The sequence below is a fragment of the Orcinus orca genome, chromosome 10, assembly GCF_937001465.1.
Source record: "Orcinus orca chromosome 10, mOrcOrc1.1, whole genome shotgun sequence".
NCBI lineage: Eukaryota > Metazoa > Chordata > Mammalia > Artiodactyla > Delphinidae > Orcinus > Orcinus orca.
The window spans coordinates 41317607-41330084 of record NC_064568.1 but is presented as its reverse complement, the minus strand read 5'-3'; the positions used below and the strand labels follow the sequence as shown (position 1 = coordinate 41330084).

The 12478-nt window shown below is 44.6% G+C and overlaps 1 long non-coding RNA gene across 1 annotated transcript; it reads right to left on the bottom strand.

Annotated features, from left to right (window-relative positions):
- Positions 1 to 1858: 1858 nt before the first annotated feature.
- Positions 1859 to 10411, bottom strand: LOC125965663 (uncharacterized). The gene is made up of 3 exons (XR_007479872.1): positions 10265 to 10411; positions 3242 to 3434; positions 1859 to 2818 (listed from the first exon to the last, which is right to left on the bottom strand). It is a non-coding gene; the product is annotated as an uncharacterized LOC125965663 (long non-coding RNA).
- Between the last annotated feature and the right edge of the window lie 2067 nt (positions 10412 to 12478).

Here is a 12478-nt window from a genome sequence, read left to right as displayed (position 1 = left end):
ATGAACAACCTGAAAAGGAAACTAAGAACACAGTTGCATTTACAACAGCATCAAAAAGAGTAAAATACTTAGGAACAAACTTAACCACAGAGGTGAAAGGCTTATATACTGAAAACTATAAATGTTGCTAAAAGAAATTAAAGAAGATATCAATAAATGGAAGGATATCCTGTGTTCATGGTTTGAAAGAGTTAAAATTGTTAAGATGTCAATACTACCCAAAGTGACCTACAGATTCAAAATCCAAATTACGTTTTTTCGCAGAAATAGAAAAATCCACCCTAAAATGTATACAGAATCTCAAGAAACCTTGAATAACCAAAACAATTTTGAAAAAGAAGAACAAAATTGGAAATCTCACTTCCTGAATTCATAGCTTACTACAGACAAAGCTACAATAATCAAAACAGTATGGTAATGGCATAAAGACAGACACACATATCAACTGAATAGAACAGAGAACCTAGAATTAAACTCTCACAAATGATTTTCAACAAGAGAGCCAAGACCCTTTGTTATGGATTGACAAATGCATATGTTGAAGTCCCAACCCCAGTATCTCAGAACGTAACCATATTTGGAGAGAAGGTCTTTAAAGAGGTGATTAAGTTACAATGAGGCCTTTAGGGTGGGGCTTTAATCCAATATGATCGGTGTCTTTATAAGGAGGAAGATACATGGTGGGGGCAAGGGGAGGGGCATATGTGCACAGAGGAATGATCTTGTTAAAAGATAGTAAGAGGGCAGCCATCTGCAAGCCAAGAAGAGAGACCTCAGAGGAAACTAAGTTCTTGTACTTCCAGCCTCCAGAATTGTAAGGAAATAAATTTCTGTTGCTTAAGCCACCCAGTCTGTGGTGTTTTGTTATGGCAGTCCTAGAAAACTAATACAACATTCAGTGGAGGAAAGGACAGTCTTCTCAATAAATTCTGTTTGGAAAACTGGATATCCACATGCAAAAGAAGGAAACTGGACCCTTACTTTTTACACTACATTAAAAAATTAACTCAAAATGGATCGCAGACCTAAACATAAAAGCTAATACTATAAAACTCTTAGAGGAAACATAGGGGAAATCTTCATGACACTGGATTTGGCAGTGACTTCCTAAATATGACAAATAGCATTTCATCAAAATTTAAAATTTTGTTCATCAAAGGACATTATCAACAGAGTAAAAAGGCAACCCACAGAATGGGAGAAAATATTTGCAACTCACATATATGATAAGGGATTAATATCCAAAATACATAGAGAATTCCTAAAATTTAACAATGACAACAACCTAACCATGATCTAAAAATGGGCAAAGGATCTAAATAGACATTTTTCCAAAGAAGATATACAAATGGCCAATAAGCACATGAAAAGATGCTCAACGTCACTAATCATTAGGGAAATGCAAATCAAACCCACACTGAGATGCCACTTCACACCCATCAGTATGGCTATTATCAAAACACCGGAAAATAACAAGTGTTTTAGAGAATATGGAGAAACCGGAACCCTTGTGCACTGCTGGTGGGAGTGTAATATGGTGCAGCTGCTGTGGAAAACAGTATGGCAGTTCCTCAAAAAAATTAAAAATAGAATTTCCATATGACACAGCAATCCCACTTCTGGGTATATATCCAAAAGAATTGAAAGCAGGGACTCAGACAGATTTTTGTACAACAATGTTTATAGCAGCACTACTCACAATAGTCAAACGGTAGAAACAACTCAAATGTCCATCAACAGACGAATGGATAAAGAAAATGTGGTCTATACATACAATGGAATATTATTCAGACTTAAAAAGGAATGAAATTCTGACACATGGTACAACAAGGATGAATCTTGAAGACATCATGCCAGACACAAAAGGACAAATACTGTGTGATTCCACTTATAAAAGGTACTTAGAGTACAGAGGCAAATTCAAAGACAGAAAGTTAAAATAGTGGTTATCAGAGGCTAACAGGGACTTTTTAATGTTTAATGTCTAATGAGATGAAAAAGTTCTAGAGATGAATGGTAATGATGGTAGCACAAAAATGTGATTGTACTTAATGTCATTGAACTGCACACTTAAGAATGGTTAAATGGTAAATTTTATGTACATTTTATCACGATTTTTAAAACCTGGAAGTTTAGGGCATTATGTTACAAAACTTTGGAACTTACTTAAACTTTCTGTTTGAACTGGCTTTGGCAGGGGGAGGGAGGGGACCACCTGGTCTCTATCAGGTGTGTACAGAAGCCCAGACTCCTGCTAGGCCTCTCTTGACACCCAGGGTGGGGTGGACTCCTCATTACTGCCAGCAGAGGTGGGAGTCCCAACTCCCCCCGGTCACCAGGGGCTTCCACTGGTACACCTCCCCCACCCCAAGAGGGGTAGGAGTGCCTCATTATTGTCCCCATGTGGCTCCCACTGACAACATGGCGGATGGGGTGGTGGCCTTCTTACCCCTTACAATGGTGAAAGCCCTGACTCCCCCAGGTGGGGGCACCTGCTTCCTGTCAGGAGGGATGGAAGGAAGGGCTCCCCACATGGTCTCCTCTGACACCTAAGGCAGTGAGGGTGGGGGTGTTGTTACGGCCCAGTGGAGATGAAAGCCCCTCTCCCTACTGGGCATCTGCTGACACCACCCCAGCAGGAGAGGTGGGGAGAGCAGGCTTTGGTGGGAGCTTTTTTCCTCCTTGCCTGTTGGTGCTTCCTGGTTCCGGGCTTCTTCAGCTCCAATTTTGGGATATATGAGGCAAAAAAACAAACCCAGGGAACTCACCGCCATGTCATTCGTCAAGTCCTAGGGTCCCTGATCAGTCTGCCTTCTCTCTGAAACAGGAGGGAAGGGCGCAGGGCACAACCCTTAAAGAATGACACAGCTGGAGAGAAAAACTGGAGACAAAAACTGGTTCCAACAGATTAGGCCCAAGATGGCAGAAGATTCGACTTCCAGTAGACCTTGAGCTCATTATACACTCACTGTAATACATTAGCATCTAAACGACACACCCACCAGCACCTTGACAGTTCTGAAGCTGACCATAAAAGGCCAAAAAGGGGGTGGTGGCCCAATTCCTGGAAATCCCTGCCCTTCTCCCAAATAGTTGGAATAATCCTCCCACTCATTAGCCTATGAAATTACCCAGCCCATAAAAACTAACCACCCCATATTTCGGGGCCACTCTCGCCTTCTAAGACCGACCACATTCTACCTATGGAATGTGTATCTCTCTTAATAAATCTACCTCTTACCTATCACTTTGCCTCTTGCTGAATTCCTTCTATGCCAAGATATAAAGAACCCGACCTTCATTAAGTCCTGAGACCAGGTGTGCAGTTTCATTTGGGACATTGTGTGTTCAAGTCCCATCTGAGGTGCAGTTTCATCTCCACCTTTCAGTCTTCTTATGCTGTTTTATATTTATGTCCTGAGTTTTCCATTGTACTGAAAGAAGGGAATAGGAAAAAGTATACTGACTCCATCCTCTCAGGAGGGGAAGTCTCTTAGGCGTTTGCTCTTGTGTTAGGAGAGACTTGAGCATGTTCCAAGGGCTAGAAGGAAGGAGGGAGGGAGGCAGCTGCTGAGGGAAGCCGATGTCAGGAAATGGTCAGGCTAGGATCTGGAGGTTGGGGGGATTAGCTTTGGGCAGGGGAAGCGTAAATCCTGAAAATGAAGGTAAGAATGGACCGAGGGTGCAGGTAAATGCGAATGAGACAGAATGCCAGCTCCAGTAGTTTCCATCTCCTCTGTTAAGGACGGGGTGGGGTGGTAAGTGATTATGGAAGTGCAGGGCGAGGGCCTGGCAGAGAAGAATGAAGGCTTGGAACAACCGTGGGGAGTTGCAGAGGAACCTCCCTATGCTCGTGTGTAAATGGCAGCCATCGACGGCAATTGCAATCGCTAATACTAACGTTTACTGAGGGCGTGCCACGTGCCAGGCTCTGACCCTCTCAAAACCTCCAGAGAGGCACACACTTTTGGGACTCCCACTTAGTGGTGAGGAAACCAAGCCTCACCACCACCACCACCACCACCACCACAGAGATGAAGGGACAAACATTTTAGGGCCTGAAATCACAGAGCCAGGACTTGACCACATGGTTCTAATTATTGATCCAGGTCTCTTGGGCTCTCTGAGGGCCCAGCTGAAATTAGCACCCATGAATTCGTGATGTCCTCACACCTGGGTGAATTTCTCTAGGCAGCTGGGCATAAAAGCAGAGGTGGAATTGCTAGAGAGGAGCAGGGCTGGGGTCTTCCAGGCTGAGATGGCAGAAGAACAGTGTGGAGAGAGACTGTATTGGCAAGAGATGGCCTGAAGTAGTGACCATGTGTCCTGACTGGATAAAGAATTAAGTCAAGACAGTAAGGGACTGCTAGTATTCAGGAAAAATGGCAGATCCAAGCTGCCAGAGGTCTTGATGGGGTGGAAGGTAGGTGGGAGTGATGGTAATGAGGGCATGAAAGAGTATGAACTAAAGGAAGCTGCGGTTACTGAGGGAGATGTTAAGTTAAAGATTTCCTGGCAAGGCAGATTCTGGAGGTGACAAGGTTTAGAGTGTGGGTGGCTGAAGGGTGGGGAAGGCAAAGGATTTTAAGTCAAGAAACTCAAGGGTGGAGAGGTACACCTGCCCAAGATTACACAGCTAGTCACTGGGAGAGATAGGATTTGTTAAAAAAAAAAAAAAAAGGAAGAAAAATTCAAGGATACTTGTTAAAGCATGGTAAGCAGACTTTATTTAAGGGGAGGCTGCAGAAACCAGTGTAAGGACCACTGGAATGAAATTTTGCAGTGGGGGAGAGAGACTGGGCTCAACTCCAAATACAGCATGGGTAAATGGGAATGTATAGCCAAGAAACAGGATGTGAGGGGGCAGTGGGTGGACAATTACTAACAGGAAACATCGGAGGTAAGGGGGACTCTTGCAGGCAGGCTGGAGTGATCAGACCCCACCTGGGGGCTGGTGTTGGATGAGGAATCCAATCAGGTATTGAGGAGGGAGGTTCTTACTAAACTGACTCAGCAGGGTTCTTGCTAAAACTGGATTTTACAAAAAACTGGATTTTAGGGGGACTTCCGGGAAGATGGCGGAAGAGTAAGATGCGGAGATCACCTTCCTCCCCACAGATACACCAGAAATACATCTACGCGTGGAACAACTCCTACGGAGCACCTACTGAACGCTGGCAGAAGACCTCAGACCTCCCAAAAGGCAAGGAACCCCCCACGTACCTGGTTAGGGCAAAAGAAAAAACTAAACAGAGACAAAAGGATAGGGACGGGTCCTGCACCAGCGGGAGAGAGCTGTGAAAGAGGAAAAGTGTCCACACACTAGGAAGCCCCTTCGCGGGTGGAGACTTCGGGAGGCGGAGTGGGGGAGCTTGGGAGCCGCGGAGGAGAGCACAGCAACAGGGGTGCGGAGGGCAAAGCGGACAGATTCCAGCGCAGAGGATCGGGCCGACCGGAACTCACCAGCCGAGAGGCTTTTCTGCTCGCCCGCCGGGGCGGGCGGGACTGGGAGCTGAGGCTCCGGCTTTTGTCGGAGCGCCGGGAGAGGACTGAGGTTGGCGGCGTGAACACAGCCTGCAGGGCGTTAGTGCACCGCGGCTAGCCGGGAGAGAGTCCGGGGAAAAGTCTGGACCTGCCGAAGAGGCAAGAGACTTTTACGTCCCTCTTTGTTTCCTGGTGCACGAGGAGAGGGGATTAAGAACGCTGCTTGAGAGAGCTCCAGGGACGGGCGCGAGCCGCGGCTAAAAGTGTGGAGCCCAGAGACAGACATGAGACGCTAAGGCCGCTGCTGCCGCCACCAGGAGGCCTGTGTGCGAACACAGGTCACTAGCCACACGCCCTTCCGGGGAGCCTGTGCAGCCCGCCACTGCCAGGGTCCCAGGATCCAGGGACAACTCGCCCGGGAGATCGCACGGCGCGCCTCAGGCTGCAACGTCACGCCGGCCTCTGCCGCTGCAGGCCCGCCCCACACTCCGTGACCCTCCCTACCCCCGGCCTGAGTGAGCCAGAGCCTCCGAATCAGCGGCTCCTTTAACCCCGTCCTGTCTGAGCAAAGAACAGACGCCCTCCTACACGCACAGGCGGGGCCAAATCCAAAGCTGAGCCCCTGGGAGCTGTGAGAACAAAGAAGAGAAAGGGAAATCTCTCGCAGCAGCCTCCGGAGCAGTGGATTAAATCTCCACAATCAACTTGATATACCCTGCATCTGTGGAATACCTGAATAGTCAACGAATCATCCCAAATTAAGGAGCCCTGTGGATGAAAGGCTCTTGGTGCTGCAGCCAGGAGTCAGTGCTGTGCCTCTGAGGTGGGAGAGCCAACTTCAGGACACTGGTCCACAAGAGGCCTCCCAGCTGCACATAATATCAAACAGCAAAAATCTCCGAGAGATCTCCATCTCAACGCCAGCACCCAGCTTCACTCAACGACCAGCAAGCTACAGTGCTGGACATCCTATGCCAAACAACTAGCAAGACAGGAACACAACCCCACCCATTAGCAGAGAGGCTGCCCAAAATCATAATAAGTCTACAGACACCCCAAAACACACCACCAGACGTGGACCTGCCCACCAGAAAGACAAGATCCAGCCTCATCCACCAGAACACAGGCACTAGTACCCTCCACCAGGAAGCCGACACAACCCACTGAACCAACCTTAGCCACTGGGGACAGACACAAAAAACAACAGGAACTACGAACCTTCAGCCTGCAAAAAAGGAGACCACAAACACAGTAAGATAAGCAAAATGAAAAGACAGAAAAACACACAGCAGATGAAGGAGCAAGATAAAAACCCACCAGACCTAACAAATGAAGAGGAAATAGGCAGTCTACCGGAAAAAGAATTCAGAATAATGATAGTAAGGTTGATCCGAAATCTTGGAGATAGAATGGACAATAGAATGGACAAAATGCAAGAATCAGTTAACAAGGACCTAGAAGAACTAAAGATGAAACAAGCAACGATGAACAACACAATAAATGAAATTAAAAGTACTCTAGATGGGATCAATAGCAGAATAACTGAGGCAGAAGAACGGATAAGTGACCTGGAAGATAAAATAGTGGAAATAACTACTGCAGAGCAGAATAAAGAAAAAAGAATGAAAAGAACTGAGGACAGTCTCAGAGACCTCTGGGACAACATTAAACACACCAACATTCGAATTATAGGGGTTCCAGAAGAAGAAGAGAAAAAGAAAGGGACTGAGAAAATATTTGAAGAGATTATAGTTGAAAACTTCCCTAATATGGGAAAGGAAATAGTTAATCAAGTCCAGGAAGCACAGAGAGTCCCATACAGGATAAATCCAAGGAGAAATACGCCAAGACACATATTAATCAAACTGTCAAAAATTAAATACAAAGAAAACATATTAAAAGCAGCAAGGGAAAAACAACAAATAACACACAAGGGAATCCCCATAAGGTTAACAGCTGATCTTTCAGCAGAAACTCTGCAAGCCAGAAGGGAGTGGCAGGACATATTGAAAGTGTTGAAGGAGAAAAACCTGCAACCAAGATTACTCTACCCAGCAAGGATCTCATTCAGATTTGATGGAGAAATTAAAACCTTTACAGACAAGCAAAAGCTGAGAGAGTTCAGCACCACCAAACCAGCTCTACAACAACTGCTAAAGGAACTTCTCTAGGCAAGAAACACAAAAGAAGGAAAAGACCTACAATAACAAACCCCAAACAATTAAGAAAATGGGAATGGGAACACACATATCGATAATTACCTTAAATGTAAATGGACTAAATGCTCCCACCAAAAGACACAGATTGGCTGAATGGATACAAAAACAAGACCCATATATTTGCTGTCTACAAGAGACCCACTTCAGACCTAGAGACACATACAGACTGAAAGTAAGGGGATGGAAAAAGGTATTTCATGCAAATGGAAACCAAAAGAAAGCTGGAGTAGCAATCCTCATATAAGTTATATATATATATATATATATATATATATATATATATGTAGTTTGCTTGAGTGCAGTGTTTTTTGTTTTCTGTACTGAATTCATTAGCATGGGTCGGTATAAAATTTAGCATAGGTCAATATGTAATTTGTAAACTAATAAGGTCTTAAAGTGAGGAATTAAGTCTTTTAAATTTAATTATTTATTGTAAAGAGCAGAATAGCATACATAAACAAGTGCCTAAGGAAAACTTGTATTCTAATATGGAACTCTCATGAACACCTTTCTTTTTTTCTTCTAACGGTATGATAGTAGGCCATTTGATTATTTTTATGGCTTTAACTTTACAACAATGAAATATTCGTAAATTTTAAAAAGTATTTTTCTTTATTTGATGCGGGTGGGATACTGGAGAAATGAAAGGTCAAACATCTATTGAGGATTCCATACTTGTCTATATATTGTGTACTTTTATTTCAAGAACTGATTTAAAATTCCTAAAAGGATGCTATAATAAGTTATTATGCCATTTTACAGACTGAATTAAGTGAATTTCAGGGAGGTATGAAACTTGCCTAAGGCTATCCAGCTACCAAGTGGTAGAAGTGAGAATTAAATCCAGGTATACCTATAAAAAAAAATAAAAAAAAAAAAAAAAAAAAGAAGGCGAGGGCAGCACCAGGGTATGGGGTTGTTAGTTTTATAGGGGTGAGTAATTTCATACGCTGATGAGTGGGAGGAGTATTCCAGCTATTTTGGGGAAGGGGTGGGGATTTCTAGGAATTGAGCCACCGCCCACTTTTTGACCTTTATGGTCATCCTTGGAACTGTCGTGGCACCTGTGGGTGTGTCGCTTAGCTTGCTGATGTGTTACAATGAGTGTATACTGAGGCTCAAGGTCTAGTGGAAGTAGACTCGTCCGCCATCTTGGACCTATTTTGTTCTAATCAGTTTATGTTGTGTCCTCGGGCTATGTAATTCTTTTAAAGGTTGTGCCCTGCCCCCTTTCCTCCTGTTTCATATTGAATATATAATATTTACCAGAGTATGTTTTAATAATTAATACATGATATATTGTATAATTAATTTATATATCATATATATAATGATATCTATAAAAAAAAACAAAAAACAAAAAACTGGATTTTACAAACAGATGGGCCTAGGAGGAGATTCAGGAGGCTGATTAAGGTTTGGTCAAGCAAAGAATCTTCATCAGATTTAAACAAGACTCAGAATCCACAAGTGTGGGTGAAAAATGTTGCCTGCTATATTAGTAAACAAAGGATGTTGTGGCAGCAGCCACTGCAGCCACCCCAGCTGTGCACGCTGAGGGGATTCAGGATGGAGAGAAGCTAGACACTGGCCCTAGATAGCTAAGGTGCATATCAAAGGACTGATTTCAATGAGTCCAGACTCTTGCATATTCCTATACACAGAAAAGTGCTAAATTCATTAACTTGAGACGTCTGGTTTTTCTTTAACTGACAGTAATCTTCTGATGTTCTCACTACCTGGTTTTTGTGGCAAAAACTCCTCTATATCCTGGCTCCTCCCTTGCCTCTTCAGAGCAGTCCCTCAGAGCTACCTGAGAGGCTGCGTTCCAGGCTTCAGTCCTCAGAAATTCCAACGAATAAAACATAATTCTCAACTGTTGGATTTTGCATTTTTTTTCCCCAATCGACACAAGCATGGCTTGAAGTGAAATCGGGGTGAAAGAAGGATACTGATACTGAGGGCTTCCCTGGCAGTCCAGTGGTTAAGACTCTGCGTTTCCACTGCAGTGGGAGCAGGTTCAATCCCTGCTTGAGGAGCTAGGATCCCACATGCCATGCAGACAAAAAAAAAGGATACTGAACCTCACATATGCATTACTCACTCCCAGACTATGTGCTGTGCCTGGTATTGGGGACACTGAAATAGAAGGAGCAGGTGCCGCCTACAGGAAACTCACAGAGCACATCTACAAAACAGAACGATAAGCACTGTTTGGAATTAGCAGGGAGGGACTGTCCTGGGTTGTAGGAGGGGCTGGGGTGGTAAGATCAGGGTCAGGAGCAGCTGCAACAAGGAAGTAATGCTTAGGCTGCCTCCAAGTGAGGCAGGAGACAGATGGGCCCCAGGCTGAGCAGCTGGAGTTCATCCCCTGCAGACAGAGACTCCAAAATAGCAGGAACGAGAGAGAAGCTGAGCCCTGCCCAGATGAGAGATAAAGAGACCACATATTCCTCATTCTCGAAGTCAAGGAGACCTCCCCGAATACACATGGGCAGAAAGGCTCCTTGAAGGTCAAAAAGAGAGGGGGTGCCACCCCGTCGCAGGTGATGTCAACCTACCCATAGGCCTCTTCACTAGAATCCATCTTGGCTAAGAGATGCGCGCACACACATGGGAGGACACTGAGATAAACCAAATGCGGACTCAGAACCAGGCAAAGCAAGATGATTGGCCACAGGAAACCTGGAAGAAATGCCCCATATAAGTGATTCAAACTACCATGAGGGCGTGACTCCCTCTCAGACCCCACCCATGTGTCTATCCACATGTACCCTTTATCCACCTAATAAACGCTTTACTTGTTTCACTACTTTCCATCTCTTTGTGGGAATTCATTTCCACAAAGCTGATGGGCCAGGGCCTTCTCACTGGCCACTGTGCCTGGTGGTCTAGTGGTTCGGATTCAGCACTCTCACTGCCTTGCCCTGACTTCCATCTCTGGCCGGGGAACCGAAATCCTGCTTCGAGCCACTGCAGGCCGAGGGCACCCAAGATCACAGGGACGTTTACCAGGTGGGCACTACGGATCAGCATCGACAGTGGGAGAGAACGGACACAGCAGAGAAAGAGCCTGGTGTGTTCAGAGGCCTCCAGGCAGCCTGGCCTGAGGAGCATAGGGCCATATACTAGGGCATGAGGGCAGGCAGGGGCCTCACGAACTATGCTAGGTCCTGTCTGCACCTTTGCCTGAGTGTCCTATGTGGAGGAGAGTGGTCAGAAACAATTTACATTTAAAAAAAAGTGGAAAAGCACATGACAGAAAAAGAGTCCAATGACTTCAACTATATAAAATGCATTACTAGACTGGCACATGTAAATATAAAGAGGATTATGTTCTCTTTCCATTTCACTAAGTTTCCTTTGTCGTGATCAGCACATTATTTTTACCATAAAATGTGGTTAAAATAAAAAGGGAACAAGCGTGGAGTTACCAGAATCACATTTTCCTGGCTGGAGAGAAGTCACAAGAAACAATACAGATGCTTACCCCATATTCTCTGTCTCTTCCCTCCGCCCTGAGGCAAGGCTGCTTAGTGGGGCTTCCTTCTCTACGGAAGAACTGCACATTCCAGGAAGGATTAGGGGGCAAAGAGGGAAAGCAGCAGGTGTGGCTGCAAAGAGGTGAAGGGCTCTGAGCTTCCAATCCTTGCACAGAAATGCACCTGCCTAAAGAGGAGACGTGGACTAAGAAAGGCTGAGGGCTCTTCCAGACGAAAAGTCAGCTGGAGAGACTTGGCAACTTGATGCAAAGCAAGAACCCAGATGGGACCTGGATTATGGGGAGATATAGCTCACAAAGGACCATTTCAGGGCAGTGGGCAACATATGAATATGGACCGTGGATTGGAAAACAGCATTGGATGAATGTTAAATTTCCTGACTTTGATCAGTGATCTGTGGCTACATAAGAGAATGTCCTTGTTCTTAAAAAATACACACTGAAGCACTTAGAAGGTCTTCAGGAACACGATGTCTGCAACGTACTCTCAAATAGCCCAGAAAAACAACATACATGTTAAATATGGAGGGGGAGGGGAACGATAACATAAAAGGGGGCAAAATACTAACAACTGGTGAATCTGGATAAAATGTTCTCTGACCTTGAGTTATTTGATCCATTGTTGAAACTTTTGTGTAAATTTGAAATTATATCAAATTTAAAATTTACAAAGAAGCAAAGGCAAGGGTCAGGGTTGGATTTTGCTTAGGGCTGAAATCTAAACTCAGGGTGAGAATAAACTAAACTTTGTGAGGGGAGCAAGTGAACCGAAGTTGGGTTTTTTGCTATCTTTAGAATCAACCTTTGTGGAAGACTGACTTAAATGTATTCTTCAAATATTAATAATTAGGGATACCAGTTTTGTTTATGCTGTCACTTTAAAAATTGACATATGGACTTCCCTGGTGGCACGGTGGTTAAGAATCAGCCTGCCAATGCAGGGGACACAGGTTCGAGCCCTGGTCTGGAAGATCCCACATGCTGCAGAGCAACTAAGCCCGTGCGCCACAACTACTGAGCCTGTGCTCCGCGGGGAGAAGCCACCGCAATGAGAATCCCGTGCACCACAACAAAGAGTAGCCCCCGCTCGCCACAACTAGAGAAAGCCCACACACAGCAATGAAGACTCAATGTAGCCCAAAATAAATAAATAAATTTATTTTAAAAAACTGACGTATAGTTGACATACAATAATAATGTTAGTTTTAGGTGTACAACATAGTGATTCGACATTTAAATACATTACAAAATGATCACCACTGTAAGTCTAGTA